This window comes from Trichechus manatus, unplaced genomic scaffold (assembly GCF_000243295.1).
Source record: "Trichechus manatus latirostris isolate Lorelei unplaced genomic scaffold, TriManLat1.0 scaffold00091, whole genome shotgun sequence".
Taxonomy (NCBI): Eukaryota; Metazoa; Chordata; class Mammalia; order Sirenia; family Trichechidae; genus Trichechus; species Trichechus manatus.
The window spans coordinates 3715498-3730316 of NW_004444027.1; the positions used below are offsets into that span (position 1 = coordinate 3715498).

A 14819-nucleotide genomic window follows, 5' to 3' on the forward strand; every position below is an offset into this window, starting at 1 on the left:
CTCATACAATATTTGTCCTTTTGTGATTGACTTATTTCACTCAGCATAATGCCCTCCAGATTCATCCATGTTGTGAGATGCTTTGCAGATTTGTCGTTGTTATTTATCACTGTGGGGCATTCCACTCGTGTGTATGTATACATAGTTTGTTTATCCATTCATCTGTTGATGGGCATCTAGGTTGTTTCCATTTTTTAGCAGCTGAGCAGTGGGAAATCACTCCTTATAAGCAGCCTCCCCTTAGCCCAATACTGTCACTAAAGTGCCTCATTTGTTCAAAGTGCTGGTCTCGGTTCACCGTTACAGGGTAGAGATGGGGATGTGTTGTGGTGGCCAAAGTAAGAGTGGCGGCTGAGAATGTGTGTGTGAGAGAGAGAGATCAAGGAGACAGAATGAGTTATTAGTGACAATCTTCCCACAGAATCATCCCTGAATTTCAGAGATGGTGTTTTTATTTTACTGTTTACGTCTGTAGTTGAAAAACCAACTTGCCCTTTAGTGTCTAGCGAATGATGTTCTTAGTATAAATGACTGTTTTTTATTCTGCCTCTTACAGTTTGCCCTTGCTCAAAGAGAGTCTTAACACTTAATACTCTTCTGGTGGGAGTATAAATTTATACTGCTATGGGAGGCTGAATAATGGCACCCCAAAGATGTCCACATTCTAATCCTAGAACCTGTGTATATATCACCTTACATGGCAAAAGGGACTTTGCAGATGTGATTAACTTACAGATCTTGATTTGGGGAGATTATCCTGGATTACCTAGGTGGGCCAGTGTCATAAGGGTCCTTATAAGAGGGAGGCAGGAGGCTCAGAGTCAGAGAAGGTGATAATGAGGATAGGAAGAAATGTGATAAAGGAAGCAGAGTCAGAGAGAGAAAGAGAGAGAGATTTGAAGATGCTACCCTGCTGGCTTTGAAGATGGAGGAAGGGACCATGGCAGTCTGTAGGAATGCAGGCAGTCTCTAGAAGCCACCAGAAGGAGCACAGTCCTGCTGACATCTTAATTTTATGACTTCTGATCTCCAGATAATAAATCTGTGTTGTTTTAAGCCACTAAGTGTATGGTAATTTGTTACAGCAACAGTAGGAAACTAATACAACCATCTTCTGGAAAGAAACTTGGCAACTTATATCAAGAGAGTGTATGCCTGCTGACTCAGTAATTCTACTTCTAGGACTCTCTTCTGACAAAATAATCAGATATTCAGAAATATACTAATGTATATTAAAATGTTCATTACAATGCTGTCTATAATACTACAAAATCTTAGAATCATCTGATGGTCCTACTGTTGGCTTTACCTTTTATTTATTACAGTTACAACATTATTCAAGTAAGACTAAAATGACCCAATTAATGATGACTGTACCCTAGGGTTGCAATGAGTCGGAATTGACTCGACGGCAATGGATTTGTTTTTTTTTGTTTTTGTTTTTATCACCCTTTATGACATGAATGTGTTGTGATCCCAAGTGGAGATGTCTGGCACTAGAAAATGACTGTGATGACAGCATTGCTGTTGATCTACTGACTCAACAGATGCTCACTGAGCGTGCTGGGTACTGGACCAGAGCTAGGGTTACAGAGGCAAAGGACATATAGCGAGATTATGGGGAGCTGCAGGAGTCGGGCCAGGGAGACCCTTATCACCATAAAGACTTCCCAGAAAAGGTGATGTTCTGATTAAAACCTAATCAGTAGAAGCGAACCACAGCTGAAAAGCCAATTCATGGTGCGTAGTCCTTCCCATTTTATGCGCACGTCATAGCTGGAGTGGAGAGGAAAATAGAACCTGGCTGCTCACTGGGCCTTCCGAGGGCTCTGCAGCCTGAAGCAGGACTAGCTCACCTGTGAAAAAGCTACAGACAATAGCAAAAAACTGGAAACAACCAAAATTCCCTTCAGTGGGTACTGGTACCATACCATGGAATACTACTCAGTAATGAAAAGGAATGAACTATAGATGCATTCAACAACCCAATGGCTGTCACCAGCGTTGTGCTTAGTGAAAACAGTCTATCTCAAAAAGTTACATGCTGTGTGGTTCCATTTATTTAACATTCTTAAAAAGGCAAAACTATAGAGATAGAGAACAAAATAGCGCTTACATGGTTTGGGGGGGTCAGTGTGACTATAAAGCAGTAGCACAGGGAGTTCTTTTATGATGATGGAACAATATGTATCTTGATTGTGGTAGTGGTTACCTGAAGCTATGCATAGAATAAAATTGCATGGTACTACACACACACATGCACACACACACACACACACACATACACACACACAAATAAATGAATTTAAAATGGTGAAAATGGAATAAAGTCTGTAGCCTAGTTAGCAGTATTGTATCAATGCCAGTTTCCTGGCTTTGATATAATACTAAACCCATTGCCGTGGAGTTAATTCCTACTCATAGTGACCCGAAAGGACAAAGTAGAACTGCCCAAATAGGATTTCCAAGGCTGTAGTCTTTACAGAAGCAGACTGCCACATTTTTCTCCCTCAGATCAGTTGGTGGGTTTGAACCTCCAACCTTTTTGTTAGCAGCTGAGCATTTAACCACTGCACTACCAGGGCTCCTTGTTATTATACTTCAGTTACATAAATATAAGGAGTCCTAGTTGCTCAGTGGTTAAAGTGGTTGGCTGCTAACTGAAAGGTAAGCAGTTCGAACCCACCAGCCACTCTGAGGGAGAAAGATTTGGCAGTCTGCTTCCATAAAGATTACAGCCTTGGAAACACTGTGGGGTGGTTCTTCTCTGTCCTATAGGATCACTATGAATCAGAATCAACTTGATGGCAATGGGTTTGGTTTTTTTTTGGTTTGGGGTGGCACAGTGGTTAAGTGCTTGGTTGCTAACTGAAAGATCAGTGGTTTCAACCCACCAGTTGCTCGGGAGAAAGGTGTGGCAGTCTGCTTACATAAAGATTACAGCCTTGGAAACCCTATAGCACAGTTCTACTCTGTCCTATAGGGTTGCTATGAGTCGAAATCAACTGGATGGCAATGGGTATATAAATATGTCACCACTGGGGGAGGCTGGATCAAGGGTACACAGGACTCTATGTGCTATTTTTTGCAACTTCTTAGGAGTCTACCATTAAAAAGTTTGAAATAAGTAAAGAGTAAGAAAAAAAAAAAACTGTAGGCTAAAATTCCTCTGCCTGAGGAGACTTCTATCCCCCAAGAATTTTCTCATCCCTTCAAATGGTTACAGGGCATTTAATGTAGAAATACCTCATGATTCCCCATCACTTCCTGGAAGTCTACTTATGGCCACATAGGAAAGGGAGGTGATGCTAGCAACTGAAAGCAGAGGAGAGTGGGAAACTCAGCTCCCTCCCAAATCTCTAGTGCACTGGGCCCCCTGGGCCTGACTCTCCCTCCACAACTACTGGGGCATCGTTTCTCAACTCACCCATCTGTAAGGTGTCTCGGCTGTGCAGTGAAACACCTTGATACATATGGGAGCCTAGCTTTCTTCTCTTCTTTGCCAATTCTTGACCAAGGACAAGAGATGGCCAATAAATGTGCTGGAGAGAGGAGAAGCGCCTTTTGGAAAGGAGATTTAGGTGGAGAGAATGAGGTTTGTGTTATGTAAGTAGCTAGTTGAGTCATATAGCTGAGATTGAGATAACTGAGAAAGTCTGATAACATAGAAAAAGCACAGGCGCTGGAATTATATCTGCATTTGTTCATTTATTGATTCAGTAGGTCTTTATCAAGTGTGTAATTTGTGCCAGGCATAGCTTTACCCACTGAGAATATTGGATGAAAATGTTCCCTTGTCTCATAAAATCTGAAGGTCTTTGTCTTTTAACAGGTAATTAAAGCTTCATATATTTATTAAGATTACTAACATATTTGGTACATTTCTACTATACTATTTATATTTTATATTTGGCATGCTTTTTCTTTGCCTTTCTTCTACCTTATCGCCTTTCATTGCATTGATTGTGTGTGTGTTTTTTTTTAAATTTCCCCCATTTCCTTCTACTGGTTTGTAAGTTATATATCACATTTCTATTATTTTAATGGTTATGTTAATTTTCAATACCTTTATTTGAATTCAAAGTCTAACATAAGTCAGTATCATTATCCTCCTCCCTGAAATGGAAGGACTTCATGACACTTTGACTCTAATCTTTCTCCTCTCATCTTCCAAACTATTATTGACTAGTATTTTAGTTTTAAATTCTTTTTAAAATCCCCCTCCCAGATTATTACCTTGGACGTCGCATACCTTTTTTTCTCCACTTAAACATTACAAATACAGGGAAACTTGTGAGATCTGGAACTCAGAGGGACTGCCTTGTTTTTCCAGGTCTCTAAAGTTTTCTGCCTTTGACAGGGTACAGTCTTACCACTTTTTAATCACTCATTTAGTTTTCTTTAGGTTTCCGCCTTACACAGGTTCTGGCTTTTGCAGATTTTACTGTATATGTTTCATTGTTTTACGGTAGTCTATTAACTCCAGGGCTTGATTTTCTAATTGATAATTTGCATCCATTGACCTGTCCTCATGGTCATTTGTTTGCTTGTGTGATTTGTAACTTTCAATTATAATTTCAAATTGTGAGTGTGTGTATGTGTGTGTGTGTAAGAGAGAGACAGACGGATAGACAGATATTTCCATGTATTTTTGGTTGTAGAAATGTCCTACTGAGGGAATCTGTCCCACAGAGATTTGCTTGTTCCTCTACTTGAGCTGTTTGTCACTCTTCCTGAATTTGTTGTCATTTTAATTACTTAAATTATAATTCCACCGGCATGTAAGTGGAATGGCACAGGCATTGGTTTTTAATTTCTCTCTCTCTCTTTTTTAAAACTGGGCCCTAAGCTTCCTCCTCTCCCTGGGCTGGTGAGCAGGGCAGTTTTTCTAGAGTCCATCTCACAGGCAGGACAGTTGCTCTGTTTTCAGTCCCTGACTCACAAGGATCTGAAGCCTGATTACACCACCTGCATGAATATTAAATTCCCTCTTACACCCCTGTGGCCACAACAACTTTAGTGCTCACTTACTGCTATGGTTTTGTGTCCCCTCTATTTCTGACACCTAGGAATTTCCTCTTTCAAGCTTGAGTATGATTAAGGATTTTTTTTGTTGTTGCATTTTATTCAGCAATTTTTATGTATTTGGTGTGGAAGGGGCCCACTTTACATTAGGTCAGTCTATCATATTGACTGAAAATTATACATTCACACATTCTTACATTGTTCTAAGACAGTTGACTAAGGCAGACTGGACCCAGTTAGCTGTCAGGAAAGAAAGGAGATATCACAAAGGCCAGAGGACAGCCTGTTGTTGTTATGTGCTGTTAAGTCAATTCCAACTCATAACGACCCTATAGGACAAAGTAGAACTGCCCCATGGGGTTTTCTAGGCTGTAATCTTTACGGAAGCAGATCAGCAGGTCTTTTCTCCTGTGGAGCAGCTGGTGGGTTCAAACCATCAACCTTTCGACTAGCAGCTGAGCGCTTAACCACTATGCCACCAGGGCTGCTGAGGACAGCCTAAGGAATGTTTAATTGCAAGGGGTAGGGATCATCACCAGAGCCATCCTTCCTCCCTCAGTGACTGTAGGAGCCCTGTCTGGGCTGTAAACTAACTTTCTTCCTGTCCAGTTAGCAGCTGCAGCCCAAGCCATAGAGCTCAAAACAAAACCAAACCTGTTGCCATCGAGTCAATTCCAACTCATGGCAACCTCATGTGTTACAGACTAGAACTACTCAGTAGGGTTTTCTTGGCTGTAATCTTTATGGAAGCAGATCTTCAGGCCTTCCTTCATGGCACTGCTAGCTGGGTTGGAACCTCTAACCTTTCAGGAATTAGTTGAGCACAAACCATTTGTGCCATCCAGGGACCCCCCGCAGAGCCCAGGGTGGTTAAATCATACACGCGTGTGGGTAGGTGTGGGGGAGGAGAGGGGGGTGGGATTTCCCCTGGCATAATGCCCCCAAATGATCTCATGTATGCTGTGAGCCACACACACACACGCATACACACGCACACGCACACACACACGCACACGAAGGGTGTGAAAGACTTGACTTGTCTAGGGAACATTGTGCCTGGTATGTTTTGACTGGGGCTGGTGGGATGGGGGGAAAAGTCAAAACAGTATTTCTTTTGCCCTCTGGATATAGAGTTGGGGATTTCTTTTTTCAGATGACAGCCAGAAATTGGACCTTCTGTTATTATTATTATTATCTCATACTAATGATCACGAAGATGGTGCAGGACTGGGCAATGCTTCATTCTGTGATATATAAGATCACCATGAGTCAGAATCCAGGCGACAGCACAAAACACCAATGACAATATTTTCTAGGAGTCCCTGGGTGGTACAGTTAAATGTGCTTGGCTGCTAACCAAAATGCCTAGCCTAGGAAGAAAGGCCTGGCAATTTAATTCTAAAAAATCAGCCATGGAAAACCCTGTGGCACACAGGTCTAATCTGACACACATGGGGTTACCATAAGCCAGAGCTGACTTGAAGGCAACTGTTTATTATTCTCTAAATAAAACGTTTTAGTCTTTAAAATAGCCAGTGGGGTGATGAAGGGAAGGTAGGTAGAATTTGGCTTTTTGACCTCATGGATGCCAGGACTCTTATGCGTAAAATTAGGATGTGTACTGGGGCCCCGCTGGCACAGTGGTTAAGTGCTCGGCAGTTTACCGAAAGGTCAGCAGTTGGAACCCACCAGCCACTCCGCGGGAGAAAGGTGTGGCAGTCTGCTTCCATAAAGGTTACAGCCTTGGAAACCCCATGGGGCAGTTCTGCTCTGTCCTATAGGGTTGCTGTGAGTCAGAATCAACTCAACAGCAATGGGTTTGAGTCTTTTTGTGCTCAGGATGCTGGAAGGGCCATTCTAGCTTTGGTATTCAAGGCGGTCTCCCTAGAGGAAATGGATGTTGCTGCGGTCCCAGCTACCCTGCGCCTCCAGTGTCCCAATTATCAACAGTCCCTTGGGCCTGTATACCTAGATTTACAGGGCTTTGGAGCTGGCCAGCCTCCCTGCCTGCCCCACCCCTTCCTCTTTACTGATAACCCTGCAGATGCAAACACCCTTCCTCAGGAATTTTTCTCATTCTCAAATTCATCTTTGCAGCCAAATCTGCTCAGTTGTGCCAAGAAAATGCAATCTCCCTGTTATGAAATGTCGAGCTGAATGTGCTCCCATTTGGTGTTCACTAACCTGGCCTGGTCTGGGCTGCGGGAGGGCAAGGCCCTGGGCTCATTGTAGAGCTTCCTTTTATGGACACGAATTGCTGACCGATCACTCGCAGACCTTTCCTAATCCAGGTCTGGCCCTGAGCCTCCTATTATTTTGCTGACCCAGTTAGTCACCCTGGAGGCAGGGCCAGGAGTTGAAAAGTTAGAACCTCTGGCGGTGCCAGCAGCCTGCACTTCCCAGGGCCTCCCAGTTTTCCCCTCCCTTTTCCCCGCCCTCCCCTGGGCCAACCTGTTTTGCCCTTTCCATTTCCTGGGTGTAATTCACCCAGCAGCTCCCTCTGGCATGGCAGGTATGTGTCATTTCCTTACTTAGGTGAAACCCAGACTTTCAGTGTCCCATGTGACTGGGCTAGGCTGATTAAAAGGGCTGGACCCTCTGCACACCAGCATTACTCGGGTGTGAAATGTACCCTTTTAGTGATTTATTGTTAGGGTGAATTTGCTGCCTGTCAGAAGCTTTCTGTGTTTGTTCCGAGAGATGTTTTGGGGAAGCAGGGACTTGGAACAGTTTGTGTCATCCTGTTCTCTGCCATTCTGTCACTATGCATCCCTCCTTCCCTGACACCTTTGGCAAACCAGCCCTCAGGAACTGTTTCACTGGTTCCCTCTCCTTCCCTCCATCAGCGCTTCTTTCTCTCCCATCTGCTAGGACCCTTTGGCCTTGCGTGCAGCACAATACTGTTAAGGTTTGCCAATGAAAGCCAACATTTACCTGAGAAGCTTCTGGGCTCCAGTTTATGGCTGCCTTTGGTAGCAGCCTGCCCCTCACTGAAGAGACTACCAGGGTGATGCTGAGCCCCAAAAGTGGGCAAGAGGGACTCACCCTGGAAAGTGCATCGCTGGCCACACTGGTTAGTGCTTTTCAGAGAAACTCTTATCAGGCCAGGATGAGAGAGAAATCAGCCTGCAGGCAAGGAGCCATTCCCATTTGTAGTCTAGAACCACTAGGTGGGAAAGAGGTTCAGTAAGTGCCTGGGGGAGTCCCTGGGTGGTGCAAACAGTTAACACACTTGAAAGCTAACCAAAAGGTTGGAGGTTTGCATCTACCCAGAGGCTCCTTAGAAGAAAGGCCTGGCAGTCTACTTCTGAAAAATCAGCTATGGAAAACCCAATGGAGCACAGTTCTACTCTGGCACTCATGGGGTCACCAAGGGTTAGACTCCAGAGTCCAGAATCAACCTGACAGCAACCAGTTTCAGTGCCTGGAGTGTCCCCACTCTGCCAGCATTGTCACTTTTCTTTGTAACAAGGGATGTCCAAAATGCCTAAATGGCCAGAGGTGGCTGGGAATTCTTGTGATATCGACAAGGAAGGTCTTCCAAGGATAGCAGCACTTTCGCTCTCCTCACCGTGGGAAATGGATAAAAGTGAAGGTATCTGCAGGCCCTGAGAAAAATCACCTTATTGGGGTAAGGCTAGAATAAGGGGTTAAATCATTCTGCCATGCCGTGCTACTTCTGTGGTCTTGAGCCCAGTTCTGAGGGCCCCTTTTTAGCTGGAAAGGGCTTGCCGGAAGTGTCTAGGAAGGCAAAGGATCTGAAGATCATGTCTTGTGAGAACTGTTTTAAGGAACTTAAGCAGCTTAGACCAGAGAAAACTCAGGAGAATCAAATGAGCAGTTATCTGATATGCAAGGGGCATTAGGTGGAAGTGAGATGGGTTTTGTTCTCTGTATCTTTGGAAGACAGACCCGGTGGAAGTCCCAGAAAAATGTATTTGGGCTGAAGAAAAAGATTTCTAATAATTGGAGCTCTGAGCAATGGAACAAATTGCTAAAATTTTAGGTAGTGATTTCTTATCACTGGAAGAATTCAAGCAGAAGGTAACTAAGAGGGAATTCCTGCTCTGCGTCCAAGTCTGGACTGGCTGACCTCTGGTAAGTTTTCCCACTCTTAGCCTCTGTTAAGTCTCTCATGTGGGTCTAGCCCAGCCTTTTCTTTCAACATTACCATGCTCTCTATAGTATATCTCCATCTTTCTCATCACAGACCTCTGTCCCAGCCAGGCAGAGACACAGTCACGCCTGCGCCTGCATCTGGCGTGGGCTGTGTGATGGCTGTTGGCAGAAGCCCCAGAAATGTCTGCCACGGGCTGAGTTGGTACAGTCACTTAGCATTTCTGTTACATGTTTATGTGAATTCCTACTGGTCGTTTCACCCACCCCCAGGCCTGTGGCTCAAGATTACTCTCCTTCGTGCTGCAGATGAGGAAGTGAGGAAATACCCAGCCTACTGTAGGGCTAAGATTAGGCGAGAGCCCTGGCCTCCTGCTCCCTAGGCCTGTGTGCGCACGGGGAAGCCCTTGGTCGAATGCTTACGTGTGGTCCTGTGCCTGGAGCTCCATGTACATCCTACACACAGCCTCACACTGAATCCTTACAGTGACTCTAAAACAGCAGCCTTATCTTACAGGCGAGGGACCCAAAGCTCAGAATAGTTGGAAGTTTGTCGGTGACACAACTAGCGATAGAGCTGTGCTTCGTATCCAGTTTTTCTGGCTGTGCTGCCAACTCCACCACCAGGAACTGAGCTGTAAAGTGCACTTCACAGGCATCCAAGGCAGGGGCAGGGGTGGGGGGCGGGGAGGCACATGGCTGCAGGTCATGTACTTCAGGGGCTCAGCCCAGGACCACTTAATCCCATACTCCTGGGTAGACGATGGCCTGCTCTGAATATTCCAGCTACTGTGCTAAATACAACTGAGGAAAAAAGTGAACAAGGTACCATTACTAGCTTAGGAGAAACCTGTAACCCAAAAGCCCATAGAAACTATATGCTGCACTGTGCCAGCGCTGTTACGTGTGCAGCCACTTTCCCAGGACCTCCTTCTATTTCTCTCATCCCAGGGCTGTCATTCAACTATACTCCAGGGACTGTGATTATCATCAATTCAACAAACATTACTGAGTACCTACTACGTGGGCAGACAGGGGAGAGACTATAAAACCAAGCACAGTTTGATTAAGGAACTTACAACTAAGATGGGGAGAACAGAAGAGTGAATAGAACATGTTCACAATAAGCAAGATGTTCCACCAAAGGGTGCAAATAGAATTTATCTTGTTGGGGAATGTGAAGAAAAGCTTCATGACAGAGATGGAGTTTGAAGTGAGCTCTGCAAAAAGGAGGTTCAGATAGACAGAGATATGAGACATGGACATGAGAAGGCATTTCCATTCTATGCTACATGGACCAAACAGAATTGTATCTGTGAATTCTTGAGCTATTGTTAAGAAAACTTCATGAGCTCTCCCATTTTCAGTACCCACCCATGGATGACCCCAGCCCCAGACAGAACTTTTCAGCCCAGCCACCAACATTCTCATCATTTGACTTGATGAATGGCCTCACCATTCTCCCATTTACTGGAGAAGGTTGTAGGCAACACCAGCTCTTCCTCCAGTTCCTGTGGATTCCACCTCTGACTTCTCCTTTCTTCCATCTCTTCATTCCCTTTTTATTGCCCCCATCCTGGGTGAGAGTCTCATTATTCTTGCCTAAATCAATGCATCAGCATCAAATTATTCTCTCTGCCCCCAGGGTCTTTTACTATAGATCCCTCCTATGCATAGCTGTCATGTGGAGTCATCTTCATAAACCTTGGCTCTCTTTGTGCTGCTCCCATACTCCTAGGAGACTACACAGGCCTATACAACAGAAGCCCCAACGCCTTAGTATGGCATTCAAGGCCCCAAGCTTTCTCTCCAGACTTTTGCCTGAATCCTTAGCAAGCCTTAGACTTTCCTGCTATTCAGCCCATATTCATTCTAAGTTTGGCTGACAAACTTCCCTGACCACCTCCTCCTATCTGTGTATCTATCCGTCTTTGAAGGCCTGGATCAGATATTGCCCTTCCCAATCAGGTAAAATTAACTTCTTTTTTGTTGCTCCCTGTGTATAATTTCATTTGTATCTATGTTGTAACATTCACCACATTTTGCCTCCTATTATTCTCTGCATATGTCTGTCTCCCTCTCTTGATTGTAAGTTCCTTGATAGCACCTGGCTTGGTTTTGTAGTCTCTCCCCCACATGGTAGGTACTTGATGTTTGTTGAACTGATGATAATCACAGTGCCTGGAGTTCAGCTGAATGACCGCCCCAGGCTGAGGGAGGCAAGAGACCCTGGGAAAGTGGCTGCACGCAAAACTTAACCTTGGCACAGTACAGTATATCTTTTCTATGGGAAAAGAAACAATTTACGTAGACCGGGCCTGCCAAAATCTTCACTGCTTTTCTCTACAATGTGAGAAAATTCAGCATGTGTTCTTTAGCGACAGTGTGGTGTAATGGTTAAGGAAATAAGAGCCAAATCTGCCATTTCCTAACTCTGTGACACTGAGAAAGTTGATTAATCTCTGTATGCCTCAGTTTCCCCATATGTAACATGCTAGGATAATAATAGTACCAACATCCTTGCTTTGTTTTTACAATTAAATGAGTTAATATTTGTAACTGGCACATTAAAAATACCCAGTATATGTTCATTATTTTAAAGTTATTATTATTAATAACCTATGTCTTCCCCAGGAGCCCTGGGTGGTGCAGTCATTAAGCATTTGGCTGCTACCCGGAGGTTTGTGGTTTGAGCCCACGAGCTGCTCCGCAGGACAAAAATGTGGCAATCTGCTCCCATAAAGATTACAGCCTTGGAAAACTATGGGCAGTTCTACTCTCTCCTACAGGGTTGCTATGAGTCTGAATCGACTTGACAGCAATGAGTTTGTTCGTTTGTTTTTGGTATGTCTTCCCCTGGGGGCATTGGTGGTTCTCACCTTTCATACCAGAGACCCAGCTTAGACTCCTGGCCAATGCACCTCCTGTGCAGCCACCACTTGACTCAGTAGAGGATTGCATGTTGCTATGATGCTGAACAGTTTTTCAGCAGAGCTTCCAGACTATGACCGAGTAGGAAGAAAGACCTGGCAATCTACTTCTGAAAATCAGCCAATGAAAACCCTAGGGATCACAATGGTCCAATCCGCAACCAATCATGAGGATGGTACAGGACCAAGCAGCATTTTGTTGTGTTGTACAAAGGGTTGCCATGAGTCGGGGGCTGACTTGATAGCAGCTAACAACAACAACATGTCTTCTTCTAGAAGGCAAAATGTGTGCATTTTAAAACTAGAAAGCTCTGGGATGATCCTAGTAATGGGGAATGTTCGAGCTAGTTGTTACAAATTTATCTTGTCAAAAGCCACAGAGCTCACTCTCAGAGGATTCAGATGTGAGCTAAGATAATGAGGAACTTCAGACTTAATAGTCCTGTGGAGAAACAGTCCCAACTAGAACACTAATAATACCTCACACTTTTTCTGAGACCTCTAACAATCAGCCCTGACACCACCCCCTTCATCTCTTCTCTACTGGCCACTCTCCAACGAAGCTTCTCGGCTTCTTTTTCAAATAGGACGATGACTACCTGATAATTTACTCCAAGTGACCAACAGTAAACCTGAATCCTAAAGAAGCAAGTCATGGCTTGAAAAACTTGGGTCTTGGGGTGACAGAATAAGCGGCAGCCTAGAAAATCTCAAGGGGGCTCCATCCCATCCCGTCCTATCCCAGGAATTAGTCCAACCTTCCTGCAGACAAACTCCTCATACCCACCCACCCTCAGCACTTCCCACCTCCTAAACCTCCTGCTATTCTACTGGGAGTCCCTGTGTGGTTTAAACAAGTAGTGCTTAATGTGCTTGCTTGGCTGCTAACCAAAAGGTTGGTGGTTCGAGTCCAGCCAGAGGCACTTCCGAAGAAAGGCTTAGCAATAGAAAAATTAGTCATCGAAAACCCTATGGAACACATTCTACTCTGCCACACATGGGGTCGCCACGAATCAGAGTTGACTCCATGGCAACTGGTTTTGGTGTTCTACTAGTTAGTACTCATCACCTTCCCCCAGGGGGAGGCTGTCAACTGCTTTTAGAGCAGGGCCTTTTACCAATTTATCTTTATTTATGCCTCCCTTACTGTACCCCTCTTTTCCCCCTTGTTCCCAACTTCATAGGCTTTATGCTAGCTAACTAGTTTGTGTCATATGTGAACAGAACGACTTCCCCAGGCAACATCCAGCTTCTAGATTTGAGTGCCCAGGGTCTGGTGGTGGAAGGCTTTTGCCTAATTCAGTTTACCGTAAATTCTGGAGACTTAGTTTCAGGCCAGGATCAAAACAGGCATCTGGGAATGGCAGCAAACTTCTAGCCTCCTGCTTCCCACCCCTCACGCCCTCAAACCTCCTACTTGTGGGAAGGTATTTCGTAAGCAGAGTTCCTGTTCAGATCAGTCTTTGCAATACGCACATTTCTATGGCATAGCCTATATTTCTGAGGGAGGCAGGAAATCCCATTTGATATCTCTGAGCACACAGAATGGAGGCTGGGAGAGAAATCTGCCAGGTCTGAGACTCAGCTCCAGGTATGTAAGGAGATGTTTGTGTCTGTGGGTGTGTGCGGAGTGGAAGGGTGCTGCTGGGTGGGGGAAGGGGCAGGGAGAAGATTGTAGATGGTAGTTGTAAGTAGCAGCCTAAGAAACAGAATTGGACTGAGAGAAGGGTACAGGAGTGGTGGAGAAGGCTGTGCTCTGGCTTACCTGGTATTTGAATCTTCCATATGAGGAGAGAGAAGGTACCAGAGAACATGGTCTCTAAATTTCTAGAGAAGTCTAGGCCTCTTGCATTTTTTGAGGCTCCCTGGATTACAAAAAGAAGATGAAGAAATATCAACACAGAGCAGCAAACATTGTGGTATATTTTAAATGTTTCCTTTCACCAATTAATGGTTTTAAACACGTACATGAACACACATACGCTGGCTGCATGAATGGACACGTTTGAAAATAATGTCAGATTTTAAATTTGAGGCCCTTTATCGTAAGTCAAGTGGCCCTCCTGGCTTTGCTTGCAGCCTGGTCCTGCCTGAGAGATCCCTTTGGTGGGGATGGGGGTGTGCAGGCAGCTGGGGGGCCTAGCATTCTGGGCAGTTAAGCAAAAAGTCCTTAAACTATGTCCTGAAAGATCCCTGGATCCATGTAGTTCTGCCGAGGATGGTGAGGGATTGAGCAAACCAGGTATGTGGGTATTTGGGCTTGTCCATCTGTCCATTCTCCGCCAAGTAACCACTAGGCAGCGAGGCAGGCTGTAGGCCTCCAGGAAAGATTTTCCCTCCACCTGGGTCACCCCAGATCCATCCCTGCAAGTGCAGTAGGCGCTGGTGTGGAAACAGAGAATCCAAGCAGATAGGACAGGGTGGAATCAGGCCCAGGCTGGGCCTGCTTTGGGATGGGATTGATCTTTCTGAGAGCCCAAACCCACCCTGACATGTTACCAATCACCAAGTAGCCTTATTGTCAGTTGCTGTCAAGTCGGACTTGACCCATATACAACGGGACAGAACGTTGCTTGGTCCTCTGCCATCGTCATGATCGTTGATACGCTCTGTCCCATTGTTTTGGCCACTGTATATCTTGAGTACCTTCCAATCTAGGGAGCTCATCTTCCAGCACTATATTGGACGATGTTCTGTTGTGATCCATAAGGTTTTCACTGGCTAATTTTTGGGAGTACATCACCAGGC

At 44.9% G+C, this 14819-nt stretch overlaps 1 protein-coding gene across 4 annotated transcripts in view; it reads left to right on the top strand.

Annotated features, from left to right (window-relative positions):
- Positions 1-14819, top strand: part of PTK2B (protein tyrosine kinase 2 beta) — a 171001-nt gene that overhangs the window by 35200 nt on the left and 120982 nt on the right. Inside the window, exon 1 of one of the 4 annotated variants that reach the window (XM_023736721.1) lies at positions 7581-9123. The exons of 2 other annotated variants lie outside the window; for them this stretch is intronic. The gene's annotated coding sequence lies outside the window, so the exon portion shown is untranslated. Of the gene's footprint in view, positions 1-7580; positions 9124-12282; positions 13663-14819 lie in introns of those variants that run through there. One more of the 4 variants, XM_023736722.1, reaches the window with a different exon arrangement.